At 41.4% G+C, this 12,425-nt stretch overlaps 1 protein-coding gene across 1 annotated transcript in view; it reads left to right on the forward strand.

Annotated features, from left to right (window-relative positions):
- Window positions 1-880: 880 nt before the first annotated feature.
- IRF2 (interferon regulatory factor 2) overlaps window positions 881-12,425 on the forward strand; it is a 125,634-nt gene continuing 114,089 nt past the window's right edge. Inside the window, exons 1-2 of the mRNA XM_014561676.2 lie at window positions 881-898; window positions 1,201-1,283. The gene's annotated coding sequence lies outside the window, so the exon portion shown is untranslated. The remainder of the gene's footprint in view (window positions 899-1,200; window positions 1,284-12,425) is intronic.

Genomic DNA, 12,425 nt, shown 5'->3' on the forward strand with positions numbered 1-12,425 from the left:
CTACATGAGCTATCTCTATTTGTAGAGTTTTTTCCCCTCTGTAATTTTTTTCTTTTAGAATGAAGAGAAAGAAAAAGGTTGGGTAGGGGAAAAGGAGGAAGGAAGGAAGGACCTAAAGTATGGCAAAGCTTTGTGGTAGCCAGGATGTTTAAAACTTGTGCTATATACTTTTCTTCATATTTGAAGTATTTTATACAAAAAAGGAATACATAGCCCTGGTAAACAATTCAGAAAATAAAATGTAAAAAAAAAGTCATTCCTCATTAAAAAAAAAAAAAAAAAAAGAATCTTAACATTTTGTTGCATATTCTTCCAGACTGAGACATACTTTCATTAGTCCGCATGCCATACACAAAATGTTTTTTGTACTCTTTTCGAAAAGGCAAAAATTTCTCAAAAATCTTATGATTGATGAGATGCATTGATGTCTGTTCTTTCTCTGAATCTTTGGGATAGCTTCCTTTCCTTCTTTATACGGTATTTTCTCACAGTTCCATAATCCTGTTTGCAGATTCTGTGGCTTGTACTTAGCCCCACTCAGTCCACATGAGGGCTATCTCAATCCATCTCAGATCTACTGTCGAACGGAAGACGACACGCACAGTTCCCAAACCAAGTATCCCTGTCCCACAGGGATTCACTGAGAGCACTCTAGCCGTCTGACCTCTCCTAACTGCACCGTTTGACCTGCTGACACTCTTACTACACGTAATTCAGGAGAAACTACAATCCCCGTGGGGCTCTGCTCCCTGGCGCCCCGCCTCCATCCCCGCGCCTGCGCATTCTAAGCATGGACTACAATTCCCAGGATGCACCGTGCTGCCGCCCTAGCCGCTTTACTTCCTGCCGGGGCGTTTCCTGAGTAACAGTGGCTCGGCGAGTCCAAGAGAAGTTAAAGGTGGGAGGAGTTTGTGGGTGGCTTGGGAAGCTGTTGGGAGTCGTTTTATTAATTTTTTTTCTGTCACACAAAAAGCTGCACGTCTGCAGCAGAGATTTCTGGTGCGCACGGGCTTGGCTTTTCTGAACCGGGAGCGAGGTCACTCAGGCGGGCCCTGCACAGGGGGTCGCGGCTTGCTCTCGCCCTTGCAGTCCACTTGTTCGTGGAGTTGTCCGAAGTCCCTCTCGGGGTGTGAGGGTGGCTGACAATCCTGGGTTTTCATGGAGTGGTGGATTTTTTTTTTCCTCTTTATATCTTCGCAGGCCATTTCGCGGGAAATTAGAAGACTAGAGGAGGCTGCAAGTCAGATATTTTCTCCTGGAAATCCAGGCGCGCTTCTTGAAAGGTTGTTCCCAGTTATAGTTTCGATCTTTGTTTCATTTGGGCCTGGGATTCCTGTTTTTATGGTCTTTCAACTCGTAATTGTTAATGTGCTGTGAAGAGAGAACCCGGGAGCAATGCCTGTGTTTAAGGGGAAGTAAGGAGTCTCCTAACGCACCGCTTGACTGACATCTTTCATATATGTGATTAAGATATGTAATATTACATACTTAATAAGTGTCACACATGGGAAACTGCAGTCCCCACCCCACACCGTTGAAAGTGGAAACGTTCTAGTTCAGGAGTAAGGGGAATGTCAGAGGGAAATGAGTTGAAGAGTGAATGGTGGGCGCGAGGTGAACGATTAATTACAGGTGACCACAAACTGCTTTTTCAAAAAATGTGTTATTGTTGAGGAGAAAGATGGGTGGTGGGATGAGACCCAGCTCTGCTATTTATTAAGGCCGTCATTTCATACAGTTTAGTTTACCTCTGTGGATCTCAGTTTCCTCATCTGTAAAAGAAGGGTGATTTTACCTTTCCTCCCCACATGACAGTTTTTGAGAAGGCAATTTAAAGTGAAGTATATCAACACAGTTGCCTAAACTGCGTACTTACCCAAAGTGAGTTGGTAATGATAGTCATGAGGTGAGGTAATGAAAGGCCAGGGCAACTAGGAATGCCAGTTAAAAGAAGAGTTGAAACCATTAATGGTGGGGTCAAGGCTGACGAGTAAAGCAGATGAATCTGGGAAGGGCCTGAAATTCTGGGAGAAGACAGGTTGGTCAATTGGCAGTATGTCTGTCTTTTCACTAAGCTTAAGGAAGGTAGGAGGCACATCTGTATGTTCACAGCTGTCTGCCTGATGCCTGGCGGTGTCCAGCACATGGTGCCTTTGCTCTTATGTCCCCTCTGCTTGGAACACCCTTACCCCATGTATCCGTCAGGATTCTCCAGAGAAACAGCTGGTGGGGGGGTTGTGTGTATACACACCCGAATGTATGTCTTAGTGTATATACATATACGTGCATATTGTACACATACACACACACACCATATATGTGTATTTTAGCAAGCATACATCATGCATACATACCGTACATATATGCACATGTACTATATGTGTCCAGTAGACACGTACAAATATGTGCCTATGGTAGCACACACACAAATAGAAGATACACTAAAAGATTTATTTCAGTGAATTGGCTTCTGTAATTGCAGGGGCTGGCAAGTCTGAAATCTGTAGGACAGGTTGGAAACGTGGGTGGGAGCTGATGTTACAGGCTTGAGGCAGAACTTCTGTCTCGGGGAAACCTCAGTTTTGATTTTAAGGCCTTTCAAGTGATTGGATGAGGCCCACCCACGTTCGAGGGGAGTCTCCGGTACAGCTTGTAGCTGTTAAAGACAGCAGCGAGATAGCTCCACAGCAACAGCTAGCTTAGGGGTTGATGAAAAAACTCCGTACTCTGTAGCCCAGCCAAGTTGACACGTGAAACTGACCGTCATGTCCTAGAGGGCCTTTGCTCAATGTTAGGTTTTTAGAACACTTAAAATTGCAGTCCTGCACACACAGTCTTACATCCCTTAAGCTCCTTCTCTTTTCTTACATTTCCTTTAGCACCTGTGATCTTTGAGCCATCACTCTAGTTCCTATTTCCTGTGTGTACTGTCTTTCTGCCCCTTGTCGAATGGAAGCTCGTCAGGGCAGGGATCTGTGTGTGTGTTGTCCCCGGTTGTGTCCTCAGCGCCTGGAACAGTACCTAACACACAACAGGCTCTCAGTAAATCTTTGTGAATGACTGAAGGAATTAGGAAGGTGGGCACTTGGTAAACATTTGTGGAGTAAATGGAAGGTTCCATCCTGAAGTATTCCTGAACAGACTTTCTTGAAGTGTAGAAGGATAGTGGATCGTGGGGAAAAAAGGAAGAATTTCAGAGTTTAATGTCTGGGAGGTGGAAGGAGTAATGAAGCCGCAGCATAGACAGGTCAGGATGTGCATTCCCTTCGCCTGTTACTTAGCGGTGTGACTTTGGACAGGTTACCTAATGTCTCTGGGTCTCAGTTTCTTCATCTGTAAACTGGGAATAATACTACTTAGTACACAGGATCGTTCCAATAATGAAGAATTGATGTAATAACAGAGTTGGCCTGGGACCTGCCCCAGGATGAGCATGTAAGAGATAGCTGTTGTCATCATCATCACTATTACTCAATATCAAAGAGGCAACATTAGTGAGAGATTGCAGTAGACTAAAAGAAAAATTGTTAGAATTTAAAAGACAAAGGGCCTGGGAGGTTGGTCTGAAGTGAAGTTAGTACACAAGTTTGGGCCCTGCAGAGAGTTAGGGGCATAGTTCACTTTAGTCAGGGTCCTTTGATTATGTTTCAGAACAGAATGGACATCTTTAGGTGTATGTAGCCCAAAAAACTAATTGACACCAAACCCTTCAGCTTGCCCCCAGCTGCCATTTTAACTGCAGGGCTCATTGGTTCCAGGTCAGAGGCCCCATTCATTGGCTTCCTACTGATACATGAGAGAAAACTGTACGTTTTGGCTGCTAATGTTCTGCTCCCCAGGATTCTTTTGTTTTCTCCTGAGGTTGTTGCTTTGGGCAACAAGAGAGATGTTAGATTCCAAAAAAAGTTTTATATATACCCTGACCCAAATCCACCATAATTATTACTGCATACAGCTAACAGGCGTTTTTAAAACAATCCAGAGGCTTAGGCACTCGCATTGAACCCCGGTACCTGTCTTGTTGCTTACCTGCTGATGCAAACAGAATTGCGAGTTTTGGTCCCCTTCGATGAAACCATCATTTTTACGGTATGTGGGTTGTGTGTTTATCAGAAAAATACTGATTTTGAAAAAGATAGTGTGGCGCTGGTCATTCTATGACATCATGCCTGATTTTAACTGCTTGCGAGGATACATTTACAGTCATGAAGCCAAGTAGATTTCACACAGAAAAAAAAGATGAAGGCTAGATGTTTGAGGTTTTTCTTCTGGTCTTTCTGCTTCCTGTAGTCTCTGACTACAGCTAGTTATAATGTTTTCTGTTAGTTTAAGGAGCAGGCATATTGTGAAAAAATAGATAATTGGCTGCAGCATTCTGAGCTATGTTTTTGCTTCTGGATTTCTGGTTTGCTCTGTGGTTCTAAGAAATAAACAGGAGGGAGAGCTGTGTTTAAGAATGATAGATTCTTTCAGCAGTTCTTTTTTTGACCCAAGGCCATTTCTTCACATAGGGAGGATTGTAGAATTTGGAGTAAGATTTTTTTTTCAGTGTCATCCAATTTTGGAAGTCTCGACTTCGGTGGGGAACAGTGGTCACCCTGACCTTCCTTCAAGATTAGAAGGTAATTTCGTGTCTAAATGTTAGGGGTAGATCAAAAAAGGATGACTGTTCTGTGCTCTGTTTCCCAAGTGGAAAAAAAAAGCCCACTGACTTAAGTGGAATTCCTCCTTGCTTTCCTTTGTGTTTGTTTTAGACTTGTTCATAATAAAGAATCAAAACAGTGCTTTCACATTTATTATGTTCACATTAAGGGTAATTGAATGTCAGTTTAACTCAGTGTCAAATTATGACTGATTGATGTTCTGTCCAAAGCATTAGAATATCTTGACAAATCCTTTTCTAGTAGGAATAACCTGGGATACCATTGGGTAGGACTCGACATTTTGTTTTGTTTTAGTGGTAGGATGTCTAAGTCTGCATCCTTTCTGATATTGAAAGCATGTAACAGAGATAGGGCCTCACCTTCTGCTGTTAACCTTGTTTCACAGCCTCACGCATTTCACTGAACAACCCCAGGAGGTGCCATTCACATCAAGTTGTGAGTTTTTTTCAAGGAGGAGACCTTGATGATTTATTCCCATCAATTTCTTAAAAGGCAGAAAGGAGGATGACTGAGGTTCTATTTATACCTTGCTCTTTTCATTCCTGAGATATGACAGTTGTGGTCACTTTTTGAGTAAAATTGGGATTGAATTGCCACAGTTCCTGCCACTTTCCAGGGACGCTCTGGCTCTGAGTTCTTGTTCTCACCTAACTCGCTATCTCAGCCTCCATGGAGGATCCTTTGCTTTGTCTGCCAGATTCTTATCAGATGTCTTTTTCTCTTGCTTCCTCCCATGTGTGTGGTTCCCCTTACCTTTTCAGTCTCCTTCCTGTCTCCATGGATTTGCATTGATTGATTACAGTGATTCGGGACATTTCATATAAAGAAATCATGTAACATGGGGCATTTTATGTCTGGCTTCTTTCACTTAGCATAATGTTTTCAAGGTTCAACCACGTTGTAGCCTGTATCAGTATTTTATTCCTTTTTATAACTGAATAATATTATATGAATATAGCACATTTTGTTTATTTATCCATTGATGGATATTTGGGTTGTTTCCAGTTTTTGGCTGTTATGAATGAAACTGCTACGAGCATTTGGGTGTAAGCTTTTGTGTGGCTGTGCTTTCATTTCTCCTGGGTATGTAACTAGGAGTGGAATTGTTAGATGACGTGATGACTCCACACTTAAGCTTTTGAGGAGCTGCCAGGCTGTATTCCATAGCAGCTGTACCAGCATTGTATGAGGGTTTCAATTTCTCCACATCCTCACCAAAACTTACTATTTTATGTCTTTTTTTTTTTTTAAGACAGTAAAAACTTTATTATGGTTATTTTAAGAAGATACACTTGTCATCTGGGTTTATTTAAATATTAGCCTTAGGCTGTCCTGTCTTTTAAAAAATGGTAGTTGTGAAGCACCTGGAGTTTTGTTTGAGATGAGTCTGTAAGAACTTACACTTGTACTTTTTTTATGATACCGAAAAGTAACCTTTCAATGTGCCGTATACTCATGTACTAATACCACCATTAATTTTAACATTTGATCTCCTTTACTTTTATTTTTTTTAACATTTTTTTTTATTGAGTTATAGTCATTTGACAGTGTTGTGTCAATTTCCAGTGTAGAGCACAATTTTTCAGTTATTCATGAACATGCATATATTCATTGTCACATTTTTTTTCGCTGTGAGCTCCACAAAGTCTTGTATATATTTCCCTGTGCTTACAGTATAATCTTGTTTATCTATTCTGCATATGCCTGTCAGTATCTACAAATTTTGAAATCCTAGTCTGTCCCTTCCCACCCCCCTATTTTATGTCTTTTGATTATTGTTTAGTGTGTGTTAAGTGGTCTCTTACTGTGGTTTGATTTGCATTTCCCTCATAACTATGAAGAATGAGTTGAACATTTTTTCATGTGCTTATTGGTCATTAGTATATTTTCTTTGGGGAAATGTCTCTTCAAATGCTTTGCCCATTTTTAAATTATATTATGTCTTTTTATTGTTGAGTTTAGTTCTTTATATAGTCTTAATAGTAGACCGTTATCAGATACATAATCTGCAGATTTTTTCCCCTATTCTGTAAATTGTCTTTTCACTGCCTTGCTAGCAAAAAAGTTTTAAATTTTAAGTCCAGTTTATTTATTTTCTCTTTGATTGCTTATACTTTTGATAGCCTATCCAAGAAACTATTGTCTAACCCAAGGGCATGAAAATTTATATCTATATTTCTTTCTAAGAGTTTTATAGTTTTAGCTCTTATATTTAGATCTTTGATCCATTTTAAGTTAATTTTTGTGAATAATGTGAGGTAAGGTCCAAATACATTCTTTTGCATGTAGATATACAATTGTCCCAACATCATTTATTTAAAAGACTATTTCACCCATCGAATTATCTTAGCACCCTTGTCAGTTGACCATTGATATGTAGATTTATTTCTGAATTCCTATTCTGTTCCACTGAGCTATGTGTTATCCTTATGTCAGTGAGACACAGCTTGAAAACTGTAGCTTTTTAGTATGTTTTGAAATTGAGAAGCTGGGCCTTCTAATTTTGTTCTTCTTTTTCAAGATTGCCTTGGCTATTTCCAGTCTTTTGAAATTCCACGTGAAATTTTAGGATCACTTCATCAATTTCGGTAAAAAAGCCAACTAGGATGATTTATGTTTTAAAAGTAACACTATGGCTATTAGGTGGAGAACGTATTGTAGAGAAACCAGTTAAGAGGCTACTGTTAGTAGTCCGGGTGAAGGACTAATACTGGCTTGAACAGGGTATTAGCTATAGAATTGGTGGGAAGTTTGGTTAGAGTTTGAAGATATGACTCCCTGGGCTTGCAGATGGATTGTGGTGCGAGGGAAGAAGAGGACCTAGGGGAGGTTGAAGGTTTTGATGTAGGCAACTGAGTGAACACTATAGCCATTTACTGAGATGGGGAACCTTGAGGAAAGAGAGCAGATTGGAGGACAAGAATCAAGACTTTGCTTTTGGACATGCTATGTTTGAGATGCCCATTAGAAATCATTATGGAAATGTCAAGTAAAAACTTATGTATGTATAGTTCTGGAAGAGATCAGAGCTGAAATATAAGTAAGTGTACAGATGGTATTCAACGTTTTGGGACTGAAGTGACTGAAGGAAGGAGTGTGAATAGAGAAGAGTTCTGAAGATGGATTGTGGGGGTACCCTAACTTTGAGAAGCTGGAAAAAAGAAGATGGTCCAATAAAGAGATGTAGATAGCTGCAGAACCAGGACAGTGTGTGTGTGGTATTTTGGATGTGAAAGGAAAACAGATGTTTCAAGATAGAGGAAGTGATTAACTGTGTCACAGGCCACGAGTGTGAGTAAAATGAGGACTGAGAATTGCGCATTGGAGGTCACTGAAGAATATGATTTTAGCAATGTTGGGGACAAAAGATTGGAGTGAGTTTGATAAAGAATGGGAAGGACCGAAGTGGAAATGAAAGACTTTTTCAAGGAATCTCTTTTTCTTTCCTTTTTTTTTTTTTTTCTCTTAATTTGTTTTACTTACAGACATTTTCATGACAAAAAAAGCAAGAAGGGAGACCCACTTCTAGCCAAGATGGAGTAACAGGGACCGTATTTACTTTCTTGCATGAAACAGCTTAAAAATGGACAAAATATATGAAAGAGTGGTTTGAAAGATTTTGGGCAACAGGCAGCAAAAGAGAGTGATCCCTGCGAGGCAAGAAACAAATGAGTGAGCCACAGGACCGCTGCAGCTTTCTCTGCCTGGAGAGTGTTTTCAGGCCTCAGCACAGGGACGGGGACAGAGCCTGTAAACTCCCTGAGTTGAGGAGATGGCGCTGGGAATCTAGGGAGATGAAGGTGGCTAGAGGTCACAGGACAGAGTACTGGAGAGAAGAGAGCTGCACAGAGAGAATTTCAAAGATCTGCAGAGGGTCCCCCTTGATTATTTAGCTGAATACTCATCAGCATATAGTCTCTCTGAAAGGATTAGCAGAAACAGTGTCCCCCAGTGGACTGGGGATGGTGCCTTTTCTGTCTACCCAGAGTGGAAAACATCGAGATTCATGTGACATTTGGTATGGTACCCAGAAGTTTTTGCCTCCGTAATGAGACTAATTAGCCGTAGATGGAACACCTCTGTGTTTTTGCCTGACACATCTTAAAGGCAAGATTCAAAAAGATCAAATCATTGCCAAGTATCTTAACATCCTAGGACAAAGCTCAAGAATACTTACAGGAATACAAAAATATCCAGCACCCTTCAAGGTAAAATGCATAGTTTGTTGTATCCAATTAGAAATTACCAGATACTGATGAGGAGAGAGGACAAAGGGGTGCATAAGGAAGAGGAACTGACAGATCCTTGAGTGGGCAGGAAAGGCTGGGCTGGTGTCCTGTGTGCCTTGGAGGAGAGGACAGCTCATCCCCAGCAGGAGAAAAGACAAGACCTGGGTGGGGCTTGCTTAATACGCCACACTGGCTCTTTGTTGGTAATGATGGTGATGTCAACAATTACAGCCATGAGAACAGTTAGTAGGCATTGAATTCATTAATAGAATGAGTCACACAAATTGAGCAGTACTTGATTTTCTTTGATGAAGTTTTCAACTAGGATACCAGTGAGTATCCTGTTGGTGCAGATTTCTAGGTATCTCCAGCTAAGAAGGGGTAATGCCTGTACCTCCATCTCTCCTCTGAAGCAGTGCTCACTCGGTCTGAATTGGAGTAATCAATTGATAGAGATAGTGGAAAGTCCCATGCCTGTGTATTCAGTGTGAAATTATACTGCCATTCAAGTTTTTCAGTGTAGCAATATTTTCATAAACAAAACCCTCTGTTCTCTATCCCCTGTCCCCAGTCAGTACCACCACCATCACTCCCACCACCGCTACCTATGCAGCAAAAGAAGCAGTGGCTACCATTTGTTAAGTGGTGCCAGGCATGACTGTCTCAACTGCATCTTCCAGCAGCCCTAGAGGGTATATGCTTCCCCTGTTAACAGTTGTGGGAAATGAGTCTTACAGAAGTTAGATTGTTGCCAAAGGTCACATCTCAGAAGTATCAGAGCCAGAATTAAAATCCACATCAGTGTGACTCCCAAATCCTTGTTCTTAACAAGAATTGTATGCTGTACCACCTCCCCTTGTGAATGAGCAGTTTTCCTGGCAAGAGTGGATTATATGCATATTTTCCTCCAATTCTTATTCATTGCAAGGACCAACTTTTTGACAATAATAAAGGAACTTAGAAGAATGAAAATAATTCAGTTTCAACATCCTGTCGCAGCAACTGTTTTCATTTTTCTCCATTTCCTTTCGATCCTTATCCATGTGTACATATTTTTCATAGCTGTAGATGAAATTTTATATTCTGCTTTCATGGTTAATGTTATACCAGACATTTTCCTTGTTGCTATTCAGTCTTTAATGGATGCATAATATTCCAGTTTGTTAATGTGCCATGATTTAATTACCCCATCCCTGTGATGAACAAAAGTTGCTCCCAGTTTTTTAGTTTTATAAACTATGCCACAGCAAACCGATTTTTTCCCCATCTTTTGTAATTTAAAATATATTGGGGAGTGGAGGGGAGGTAATTAGGTTTATTTATTTTCTTTATTTTTAATGGAGGTACTGGGGATTGAACCCAGGACCTCGTGCATGCTAAGCACACACTTTAGCACTGAGCACCCCACCCCCCTTTTTAAAAAAGAATAAATTCCTAGCAGTGAGATTTAATTTTATTTTGGGGGGGGGTAATTAGGTTTATTTATTTATTTTTATGGAGGTGGGGATTGAACCCAGGATCTTGTGCATGCTAAGCATGTGCTCTACCACTGAGCTATACCCTCCCCACTCCCCGAAATTTTTTTTTTAAAGAATAAGTTCCCAAGAGTAAAATTACCAAACAAGAATTTGAACATGTTTATGGTTTTGGTACTTGAAATGAGAGTGAAATTAGGAAAGTTTGTACCTTGGATCATGGTGGATACATTTCATAGCTGGCACAAACAGATGAACTAGTTTAAGTATTGTTTAGGAAGACCAAAATTGAAGACAAATGGGGAGTGACTGCTCAAGGGTACAGGTTTTCTTTTTGGAGTGATGAAATGTTCTGGAATTAGATAGTGGTGATGGTTGCACGGCTTTGTGAATGTACTAAAAACTGAACTGTGTGTATACTTGAGAAGGGTGAATCTTTATGGTATGTGAATTATAATTCAATAAAGCTGGTATAAAAAATTAAAGACAATTTCATACATTCCAAGTAATAATTTCAGCCATTGCTAAATTGCTATCAGTGTTCTATGTTTGTTTTTATATTTGGAAGCAGTGTTTCTTAGTGTTTAAGAGCATGGGACTGTCAGGATTTAACTCAGGGCATCACCACTTAGCCGTTGTGTAACCCCCGGTGAATGCCGTGCGTTCCTTCCATCCTCCAGAAGCCCGCGCTGAGACAGTGTGGGGTGCAGGATGTTTATTGAGCACCAGCACTTACGAAGGCAGGGCGGAAGCGGGACTGGGTGGAGGGAGGGATGAAAGTGAAACGCAGGTCTGACACAGCCTCAGATGACCCTGCAGGGAGCTCTGGACTGCCAGTGTCCAGCCCTGGGCTGAAATAGCCAGGCCTTTTTTCACGTGGACCTTGCACAGAAACGTGGTGAGTGCTGCCCGGGAAGGGCAGAGCCACAGCTCAGGGTGTTCTGCACCTGCGGTCGGCCCTGAAGGAGCTGACAGCAGAAGGCTGAGCGTTCCACTCCCTGAAGGGGACCAACGTGACCGGGCGTCTGGGTGCCACTTCTCCACGTCTGTCACAGGAAGTTACTTTAACTTCTTTTGCCTCAATTTCCTTCCCTGTAAACCTGACATAGTGATAGTATCTACCTGTTAGGATTGTTAGAGAATTAAATGAGGTAACACACGGGAGACAGAACAGTGCTTGTCTTATGATAAGTGCTCAAAAAATATTGGCTGTTATTTTATTATTCCATCATTATTTATAATAATATAACTATGTTATTAAATATAATTCATAAGTGTAGTTTCATAATACTGATAAACTGTTAAAAATAATATGTAAATACTACATATAGTATTTGTTACTGTCACTGTTAATGAATAATATAGTTGGTTTTGCCCAGACGATGCTCAAGAGTTGTAATGCAGCATATATCCTGAGAACGCTCTTAAGACTTTTTAAAAATAGTCTTTATTTTTTAGAGCAGTTTAGATTCACAGCGAAATTGAGCAGAAAGTACAGAGAGTTCTGCCCCCTGGGTCCCTCTGCCCCCAACACACGTACAGCCTCCCCCACTACTCTGAAGACTTTTAAGAAAAGGGAAGGACATCTTTCTGAGAAGGCTTGTGTATATTTTGGGGCCAGAATGGGCAGGACCTACGAAGACTGAGCTGAATGATGTTGTGAAACTTCCCTGCCCAAGATTTCCCCATGATCCATCTCCTCCCCACTGGTATTTCTACCCCTTCAATCATTCTTGCTTGTGAACACCTCCACTTGGTGAGATGGATTATTGGATCCTTTCTGCTCTGGCAGTTAGCTGAGAGCAGAACCTCAAGTCAGGGAAAGGAGTTTTGGCAAACAATTGTTGAAGAGGGGGAGCTCGCCAGTGCCCCAGTGCCGGGGCTCCAGGGCAATGGGCCCCGAGGTCGAGGTCGCAGGCAGCAGAGCCCGTGCATTTGCCGGGGAGAGTAGGGGGAGGCGGGGAGGGAGGGGGCAGTGTGAGCCCCTGGGTGCCCTGCTTGCAGGTTTGCAGTGGGGGTTGGTCAGGAGAGGAAGGCAGGCGCTTGGAAACAGAGGA

The sequence above is a fragment of the Camelus ferus genome, chromosome 26 (genome assembly GCF_009834535.1).
Source record: "Camelus ferus isolate YT-003-E chromosome 26, BCGSAC_Cfer_1.0, whole genome shotgun sequence".
Classification (NCBI taxonomy): Eukaryota; Metazoa; Chordata; class Mammalia; order Artiodactyla; family Camelidae; genus Camelus; species Camelus ferus.